The sequence below is a fragment of the Mycteria americana genome, chromosome 11 (genome assembly GCF_035582795.1).
Source record: "Mycteria americana isolate JAX WOST 10 ecotype Jacksonville Zoo and Gardens chromosome 11, USCA_MyAme_1.0, whole genome shotgun sequence".
Lineage (NCBI taxonomy): Eukaryota > Metazoa > Chordata > Aves > Ciconiiformes > Ciconiidae > Mycteria > Mycteria americana.
In genome coordinates, this window is record NC_134375.1 from 5,394,034 (window position 1) to 5,403,012 (window position 8,979).

The following is an 8,979-nucleotide window of genomic DNA, read 5'->3' on the forward strand; positions in this document are numbered from 1 at the left end:
AGTACTGGTGAAACTACTAGTCTCTTTCTAGTATCTTTTTTTTCCCTTCGGTTTTACAAGTATGTCAGAACTAAGTCACAAGGGACTACTTCTTGCTGGCCATTTCCTGAAGGTCTTTTTTTATTTGGTGCGTTTTGGCCACCAGAGTCCGAAGCCATTCTTCAATTCTGGGTAAGTCAACGAAAATCACTACAAGCAAAATTATGTACAAGCTTTCTTCACAACACAGGGAAGAGAATTCTCAACATCATTAGAGACAGGCTGCCTGGTGTTCCAGACCTGCTACAAAATTCCAAGGGGTCAAATCTCAACAAAACGCTACAGCAAGCTCTAAGCAAAAGCTCTGTGGAATAAGGATATCTAAGACAGGACTTGCCTAACAGCAGAAAACTGGTTATGAAGGTTATAACAGACGACTGCAGAGAAGAAAACAGGCTCTCCCACCTCTAACCTTAGTGCTGCTGCTCCTTAGCACTTACACCAGAACGAGCTGAGCATTACATGTTAGCCTCAAGTTTCGCTTAGCTTTGTAGAATTACAAGCAATGGCACAAGGACCAAGCCTTCTGATTTACTCGGGTTTGTCAAATAGCAGCAACAAATGCAAATGCATGAAGCAATACTTCAACTTACAGTTGACATGCTGCTTGGTAGCGCTGAAATTCCAAAACATTTACTTCAATGAAACCCAGACCACTACAAGAACTTACTAGCTCAGTGCTTGAACCCATATGAAAAAATATGCCCCAAAATGAAACCTACAGACAAATTCCACCATTCATACTTTTTGTATTAATGACAGATCATTCTCTCCACTAATAAACCCAGATTATCAAATAAGACAATAAATCCATTGAGAAACCCACAACCTGGTACATAGGTGACACAGCAGCTGGAAATCACGAATTGACAGGGAACACATGGACATGGCCTGGATGTATTCTCAAAAAGGTAATAACCAGCCTTAGCGCAGTCAGTTACAGTACATGCAACTTGTACAAGACTTTTCATCATCATACCTCAAAGCACTCAACGAAGCACTAATTAGGCCATGCCACTTCTCAGTAATTTGATCACAGCCCCAAGATCACAGTGCCGGAAACAATGGAAATGATAAAAGAATTCAGCTTTAAAGCTTATTTCCTACAAGCCAGCTGACTTGAGAAGAGGACTAAGGATCTGCACATTTTACTTAGATCAAGCTCAGCCTTCGCAATTTAGCGATAACTGCAAAGGTTTTGGCAACTGGCCCAGCTGTCAAGTCCCTATAATCTAATAAATGAAATACATGTTTAAGGTTTAGTCTGTAACTGTGACCGGGCTATGGAAGCTGTTCACGTATCACAGACTCCATGCGTAAATCACAGTATCACTTTCGGCCCATTTCTACCAACTGAAGCACTGTATGCACAAACCAGTGTCCAGTAACCACAGGGCACAAATTCATACACACTCTTATCAATATTACAAGAGAAGTTTATTATGTCAGAATTAGGAAAAAAAAAATTACTGATCAGAACTAATATGTAACAGTCACTACAGGTCAGTTTTTTCAAGTTACAGAACAGAATTTTAAACAGATTGACTTAAAAGACAAACTACATTTAAAATCTATCTATGGCTCAACCTCAGCTGAGCAAAAAGCAAAGAATTCTGTGTTCAAGAAAAGCATAATCAGTTTATAGACCGAGATATGAATAATTCCATATACCTACAGCAAAAAAAAGTACATTACTATAAGCAATCTAAGCATTTTAAATCAGAAAAAATCAAGGACAACTCATTACTTTGAACACAGACTGAGTGAAAACATCACAAATGATGTTACAGAAATTATTATACAAATGCATCTAATAAAACAACACTTTTGGACAAGACTCCAAATTTACATACAGATTAGTAAACACATGGGGTTTTTTGTTTTCTTGTTTCTCTATCCATTTTCTGCTGACAAAAAGTGTTAAAATTTAAGACAATGCACCACTCGGGAACCTTTTTTTTTTTTTTTAGTACACTCACTTTTTCTAAAAGATAACAACATTCAATAGGAAAGGAGTCAAAGTTTGTAGAATGTACTACAGCAGTCTCAAACTTATGCTGGGCTTCTGATCTAGAAGAAAAAAAATAAACAAGCATTAAAACCATAAAAGCAAGTTAGAACGTGGGGTTTTGCATATTAAGATTTAAAAAATTAATATTTAATTTTTCAACAAAAATTCAATTAAAATGCCACTATAAATGAAGTGAACCAGTATTTCAGAAGTGTGTTGGACTTAACATAAATCACATACAGATAGTTGATTAAAACAAAGTAGATTTCAAGATATTACTCATTTTGTTGGCTGAGAAATGGAAAAGATAAAGAAACAGCATGAATGAAAAGCACACAAAAGGCCTCCTAATTTCAAGGGGTTTACGATCAGTCTCTTATCCTTGTTCCAGTCACCTGCCCCACAAACTGTTCTAGGTAAGAGACCTATGCACAAACTTCCCTCCATAGACTAGGAGAAGCCTCCTTTCTTCACCTACAGATGCCTTCCCAAAGTTAAACAATGCGCTATTTTACATACACACAGAACTAGGCTCCCCACTTCTGCCTTTTTAGGTACTGAGCTTTGAGGCAAGGCAATTTCTGGGGGAACAATATTTGAAACTCTTCATCTGATAATCAAAAGCATCTGTTTCTAGAGCAGATGGAAACAACCAAGTTTAAAATAAAAGGAAGGATGAATGGGAACAGAATGCTAAGCTACAGAACAAACGTTGCTTCCAAAAATCTTTTGCTAATGCCTTATACAGGGAACAAAAGTGCAACACCAATCAAAGACCTGAGAATGGATGAGAAAAAACCCAAACCAATCATGCACACCTACCTTTAAAACCTCTTTTTAAACTGAATAATCTCATCCTACTCTAACTAGCACTTTATGTAAACGACCAAATAGCTGGAAATGCAAGAATAAACCTAGTAAAAAAAAAAAAAATACTGAGCAATCAGTTTTCTTCTCCAAAAGGACATAAAGCTGCCACCCTCATGGCCAGTCTCCCTAACACTGCAATTTATAAGTGTAATGACTTCAGGGAAGAATTTAAAACATTATTTTCTTCACAAAAGTTTTGGGTTTGATGGTGACACAGAAAATTTATATTTACAGCTTATTCATAGCAGACTGATAATGGCCTGATTATTCCACCGTTCTATTTGATGGGTCACAAAACTGAGGAGTTACAGACTTTTCTTACTGAAAAATATGCCCCAAAGCAAGCAGATCAGAAAACTACAGTGGGAAACTAGGAAGTGACAGTTTCTAATTTCTAAACAGATAAATGAAGTCTGCTCAAGCTGAGCCTGATACCTGAGGATGGGTAAGGGAAAGCGTACCAAGTTTAATTCATCTCAACATATCACTCAAGATGAAACACTACCCAAGATGGACTATAGCTCATCTGTCCCCCAGCAAGGAGTGTTTCTTTTTATGCTGAAAAGCCAATTAAAAGATTACTAAAACAGTAAGCGGACTCATAAATCAACACTATGTTCAGACACAAATATATTTCATACTATGCAAGAACTCAGGTTTACACTATATCTTATGATCTCTTAAGCAGATTTTTCTGTTGTCTTCATACTACCTTGATTAAAAGTGTAAATTTGTCATTGTGCAAAAAAACTAGGTTATTTTGAAATAACTTTGAACTGTGTATTTAAAAAAAAAAATCAGAAACTAATGTCAGTTGAGTTAGCAAACGCTACTGTTATGTGCCAACTAAACTCTGCTATTACCTGACAGTCGCTTCCTAAGCATGTCACCAACAAAACTGAAAAAATATGCTTTCTTCAGTTTCCAGAAGGCTCCTGGGGGGGATGGTGGAGCCAACATTTGCTGAAGATAGAAACATCAAAGCCATCACAGCTACACTAATCAAAAGTGTGCCTCCCTCAAAAATTTCACCTCTATTAGAAGGATGCTGAAGTGGAATGCTTAAGACATATTACACATTGCAAGGCAGCTTAGGTTTTTCATTCAACTAATTAATGAAATTAAGCCTTGGTGGGTACTAAACTCTGCAATAAGGAAATTGGTTAACCTTTAATAAGTACCTATTTTAAGTCACCGCTAAATTCCAGAAAAAGCAAAGAATTAGTATAGCACTCAGCAAAGTCTAAGCGTGCTGGTTTTGGCTGGGGTAGAGTTAATTTTCTTCATAATAGCTACGATGGGGCTGTGTTTTGGATTTGTGCTGGAAACAGCATTGATGACACAGAGATGTTTTCATTACTGCTGAGCAGGGCTTATACAGAGCCAAGGCCTTTTCTGCCTCCTCACCCCACCCCACCAGCGAGTGGGCTGGGGGGGCACAAGGAGCTGGGAGGGGACACGGCTGGGACAGCTGACCCCAACTGCCCAAAGGGACATCCCACACCATATGGCATCATGCTCAGCGTATAAACTAGGGGGAAAAAGAAGGAAGGGGGGGATGCTCAGAGTGATGGCGTTTGTCTTCCCAAGTCACCGTTAGGCGTGATGGAGCCCTGCTTTCCTGGAGATGGCTGAACACCTGCCTGCCCATGGGAAGGAGTGCATGAATTCCTTGTTTTGCTTTGCTTGTGTGCGGCTTTTGCTTTATCTGTTAAACTGTCTTTATCTCGACCCACGAGTTTTCTCACTTACCCCTCCGATTCTCTCCCCCACCCCAGCAGGGGAGAGTGAGCGAGCGGCTGGGTGGGGCTGAGCTGCCTGCCGGCTTAAACCACACCACCGACAGTAAAACACCTTATACGTCAACATAACGTTATACGTACAAAACATATTAGCTCTAACGCCTGAAAAGGTGCCCATAACGTCAAGACCTAGCAGTGGAGCAGCCAGCCCGGGCGCTTCCCCGTTAACACGCTCCAGAGCCCCGGGCGGTGACAGGGCAGGCACCAGCCGGGCCACAACCCGCGCCGGGCGACCCGCCGCTGAGCGGCGCGGGGGGAGAGCGGGGCAGGCAGCCAGCGGGACCGGCACCCAGTGTACGAGCCGCGGGTTTTCTGTGACGCCCTAAAAGGCACCGCCCGGCACCGGCGCCCGCACGAAGCACCCCCGAAAACCCCGCAACATCCCTGGGGTCCCGGCGCCGCCCCTCCCCCAGGCCTCTGAGCCGACCCCCGCCTGACACTGACACTCCCCCTCGGCCGGCGGGGGACAAAGAGGATGCGGGGGGGCTCGGGAGAGCGGCCCCGAGGGCCAGGCCGGGTCCCGCCGCCGCTCACCTCAGCGCCGCCCGTCCCGCAATGATGCAACCGCGCCCGGGAAAGCATGACAGGAAGCACCGGCGGGCACACCCGGCAGCGGCGGCCAGTCAGCGCGCGGCACACTTAGGGGGGCAACAAGACAGCCTCCCATTGGATGCGCCGCTCTCCTGGAAACGCCAGGTCACGGCGGCGCGGGGCAGCCCGGGAAACCCTCCCCGCCCTCCCGCCCTGCGCCTTCTCATTGGCCAGGGCGGGCCGGGGCGGGGCCTCCCCGGGGAGGGGCGGTGGCGGGGCTGCAGCTGCCGCGGCGGGGGGCAGCGGCCGGGTGTCAGGGCGGGGAAGCCTGCCCCGGTGCGGTGGCTTACCTGGCTTTCCCAGGCGAGAGTGGCTTTTGAAAACGTCCCTTGGTTGCCATGGCTGCGTTTGCGCACAGGGCGCGCAGGGCCGTCGGCCGCGGCGGCTACCGGCTGAGGGAAACCTCCGTGTGGAGACCCACCGCCGTGAGCTGCTGTGGTATTTCTGGGCTTGGAACGCACAAAGTGGAAACATTTTCCCTCGGCCACAGGATTTCCCCTCGCACGCACAAAAAATAAAACCCTCTGAAATCCTAAGAGTGAAATAAACTTGAACTTGGAGATCAGCAGGGACGTGGAGCAGGGAGCCCCGAGCCTAAACCCGCTGCTTGGAGCGAAATCCCAGGTCGGAGCTTTGCCGGGCTTCTTCCAATAACTGGGTACCAAGCGCCTCTCCAGAGACTACCAAACACGCATCTCAGAAGCTCGAACTTGCCTCCATTAAAAGAATACTCTTAAATATGTTGAGATACCAATTCTTAAGACTGTACATACAACATGAGTCCCCTCTCCTACTGCTGCACTCCAACTAGAACAAAGCTTGTAAATGGGTTCCCATATGCCAAAGGAAACTTAAGAATTTGGAAAAGTATTATTACTGGCTGCCAACCACAGCGTTGTGAAATTACAAAACATTTCCTTCCACCTATAGGAAGCGCTGAAAACAGCTGCGGAAAGGCTCTGGACAGTGAAAATGGAAGGGAATCCAGGGAAAGCATGAACAGAGGAAGATACTCCGTGCAGACCGGGCATCTGCACACCCGCACCCCCAACCAAAACAGATGGTGGGGAATGAAGTTCAGATCAATAATGGTCTGAACAGTCCAACTGCCCCAGCTGCCTCCATGTAATGATTTTCAATTACTCTTTCAAACTTTGACACTAAACAAATGTAGGTCATCAATAAAAGCTAGCTTTTGATTTTGATTTTCAGGACTAGGTACAAGATCAACTCACTGGGCCGCACAGGTCAGTGTCTCAGTCTGCGGACGAGGGACACATCTGCATGCAAAGCACGTCACATCAAACGCAATCCTCACCTGCACAAAGAAGCACAAGGCTATTTACTACGCAGACTTTTGTACGTCACTCTAGAATAGCTAAAAGGGGAACTCAATCTGCATCAAACTCAGAGAAACACCACAGAAAACGTGAACCAAGGCCAGAGTAAGTGGGACTGACCAACGGGACAGGGAGAGACTGGGTGTGTGCGCTTGCCAGGAGAGAGTCTCCAGTATAAACACGATGCAGAGATTCCTGCCTGTGTGGATCCAGGATGTTCTGTATCCAGGAGGGAAGTTTGAAGTGGCAGGAATCTGTTTCACCCATATTGCTTTCTAATGCATCTAAAAGCTACAAAAAGGCCTATGACAACTCAGAGCTAAAGGGAAGAGGACTTGGATTCGACCACCTGATGCAGCGTTCCTTCGACTGAGTGTTTTATTTTGTCATGTTTTGGAGTTTCTGTTGGTTTTTTTTAGAGACAATCTAGTAAGTGTGATTCAAGATTGAAGACAGGTAGGTAAGAGAGGAATCAAATGCAGAATGACTAATTCAGAGATTTTGCTCATCTTACCATTATGGACCTTTTCTATACCCAGAAAGCTTTCTTCACTATGCAGACAGATGGATATTACTTTCAGGAAGCCCTTAATTTAATTTAACAGTGGCTTCTGTTAATTTAGTTTGAACTTTTTTCCCCCCAAGTACCGTAAGCTTAGTTAAAAAAAAAAAACAAACAGGTTCAGACCACTTCATGAGCTATTTCTTTATACACTTTAAATATACACTATCCAATCTGAGAGCACTGCAGCCTCCCCCTGCTTTCACATTCCTTCAGATCACAGAGGTTGCATTTTTTTTAGACAACTATAACTTGCGCTTGTGCCAGTGCCAACTCCTTCAATTTTGGACTTTAGTTTGTAAAACATATAGGTGATAAGGCCAGTTGACTTTAAAATGGAATACCGTATGATTTCTGAATGGAATTTAAAACAAATACCGCTTAAAAATAGGTATTCTTAAGCAATGAAATACAGACAATGTTGACAAATTTGTTGTTGACAATGTTGACTCTGCCATTAGCACACATCCAGATTTTCACCTTGTTCCCCCCTGTATATTTTGTACTTCTTTACCCTTCACTAGTAAATAATAATAAAACATTATCTACATGAAAGTCTACTGCCCTTATTCATGCACGGCCTTCGTTTGAAATCATTTGGGCCACAACTCGTTTTTCATAAACAAATTGACGATAAAGCAGGGGTGAGTAGGGAAGTCACTGTCATACTTAGTAGTGCAATAGTTACACACAGAGCCAAAAAAAACCGGATTTGAAAACCAAGGGAAATTTGTAGCAGAGAGATCAAGGCCCAGCACGAGTAACTGGGACAGTCCCCAGACTGTAAGAATGACTGTCTCTGCTCTCATTTTTCGCAAAGTACTGTTCAAAAAGCACCGATTCATCTGGAAAGGTTAAAGGGAAGGAACAAAACCCCAGAAAGCCTCAAGAGGGGACTGCCCTCCCTCTGCCCCCTCCCCTCTAGCTAACTGCCAGCCCAAACCTCCTCACGCCCCGCCGGCTCTCCCCGGCACAGGCCGTGCCTGGGCCTCGGCCAGGCCTCAGCGCCGCCCGCCCCGCCCTGCGCCTCATGGCGGCGGCTGCCGCGGGGGGGGAGGGGGGCCGGGCCTCGCCGCCCCTCCGTCGGGGTCGTGCCGGTCATCGTCGCCGCTCAAGCGATGGGCACCACCACTCCCCCCCCGCCGGAGCGGGGCAGACTGGAGAGAAAACCCCCCCGGAGCGCCTGTCCTCTCCGCCCCCGAGGCGTGAGGCGTACCACTGGGCCTCTCCTCGCCGTCACGGCGGTGGAGGACTCCCCTCCCCGCGCCTTGAGGGGGGACGGCGCGGTCACCCCTCGCTCAGGCACCGGCACCATTTTGTGGCCTGTGAGCGGGAACATCACCGTCCCCCGGGGGTGGCGCCGGCCCCAGTCCGGAGTTACGGGGGAAGCGGGGCAGGAGGCGGCGGCACAGCGCGCCGCGGTTTCCCAGCGCTTCGTCGCGGGCCCCAGGCCGCTGCCAGCGGCGCCAGGCGCTCGGCGCTGACGGCTCGGGGCGCCCCCTTCTCCCCCACACCCGCGCCGAGCACCGGCTCTCCCCGGAGCCATTACCCCCGCCCAACTCCAGCGCCGCTCCATGCCTCACGGGCGGCTTAAGCAGTTTACGTACTGCCACTGCAACGGAGAGGGGGGCAACGGCACTTGCGCTGGGAACTGAGCGCAAAAGGTGTTCGTGAATAGGGGAGGAACAAAATAATGCTCCCGGAACGCTGAGCCAAACCAAAACGCGCCGGACGGGGGGAAAGATCCCGGGATTAAGCCGGGAG

General features: G+C 46.7%; 1 protein-coding gene and 1 non-coding gene across 2 annotated transcripts in view; both read right to left on the minus strand.

Annotated features, from left to right (window-relative positions):
* The window catches only part of IARS1 (isoleucyl-tRNA synthetase 1), a 112,789-nt gene extending 107,416 nt beyond the window's left edge, over positions 1 to 5,373 (minus strand). The window contains exons 1-2 of the mRNA XM_075514391.1: positions 5,257 to 5,373; positions 2,019 to 2,109 (exon numbers count right to left, since the gene is read on the minus strand). The gene's annotated coding sequence lies outside the window, so the exon portion shown is untranslated. The remainder of the gene's footprint in view (positions 1 to 2,018; positions 2,110 to 5,256) is intronic.
* Positions 1,302 to 1,436, minus strand: LOC142415806 (small nucleolar RNA SNORA84). Its single transcript, XR_012777529.1, has one exon. It is a non-coding gene; the product is annotated as a small nucleolar RNA SNORA84 (small nucleolar RNA).
* Positions 5,374 to 8,979: the final 3,606 nt, after the last annotated feature.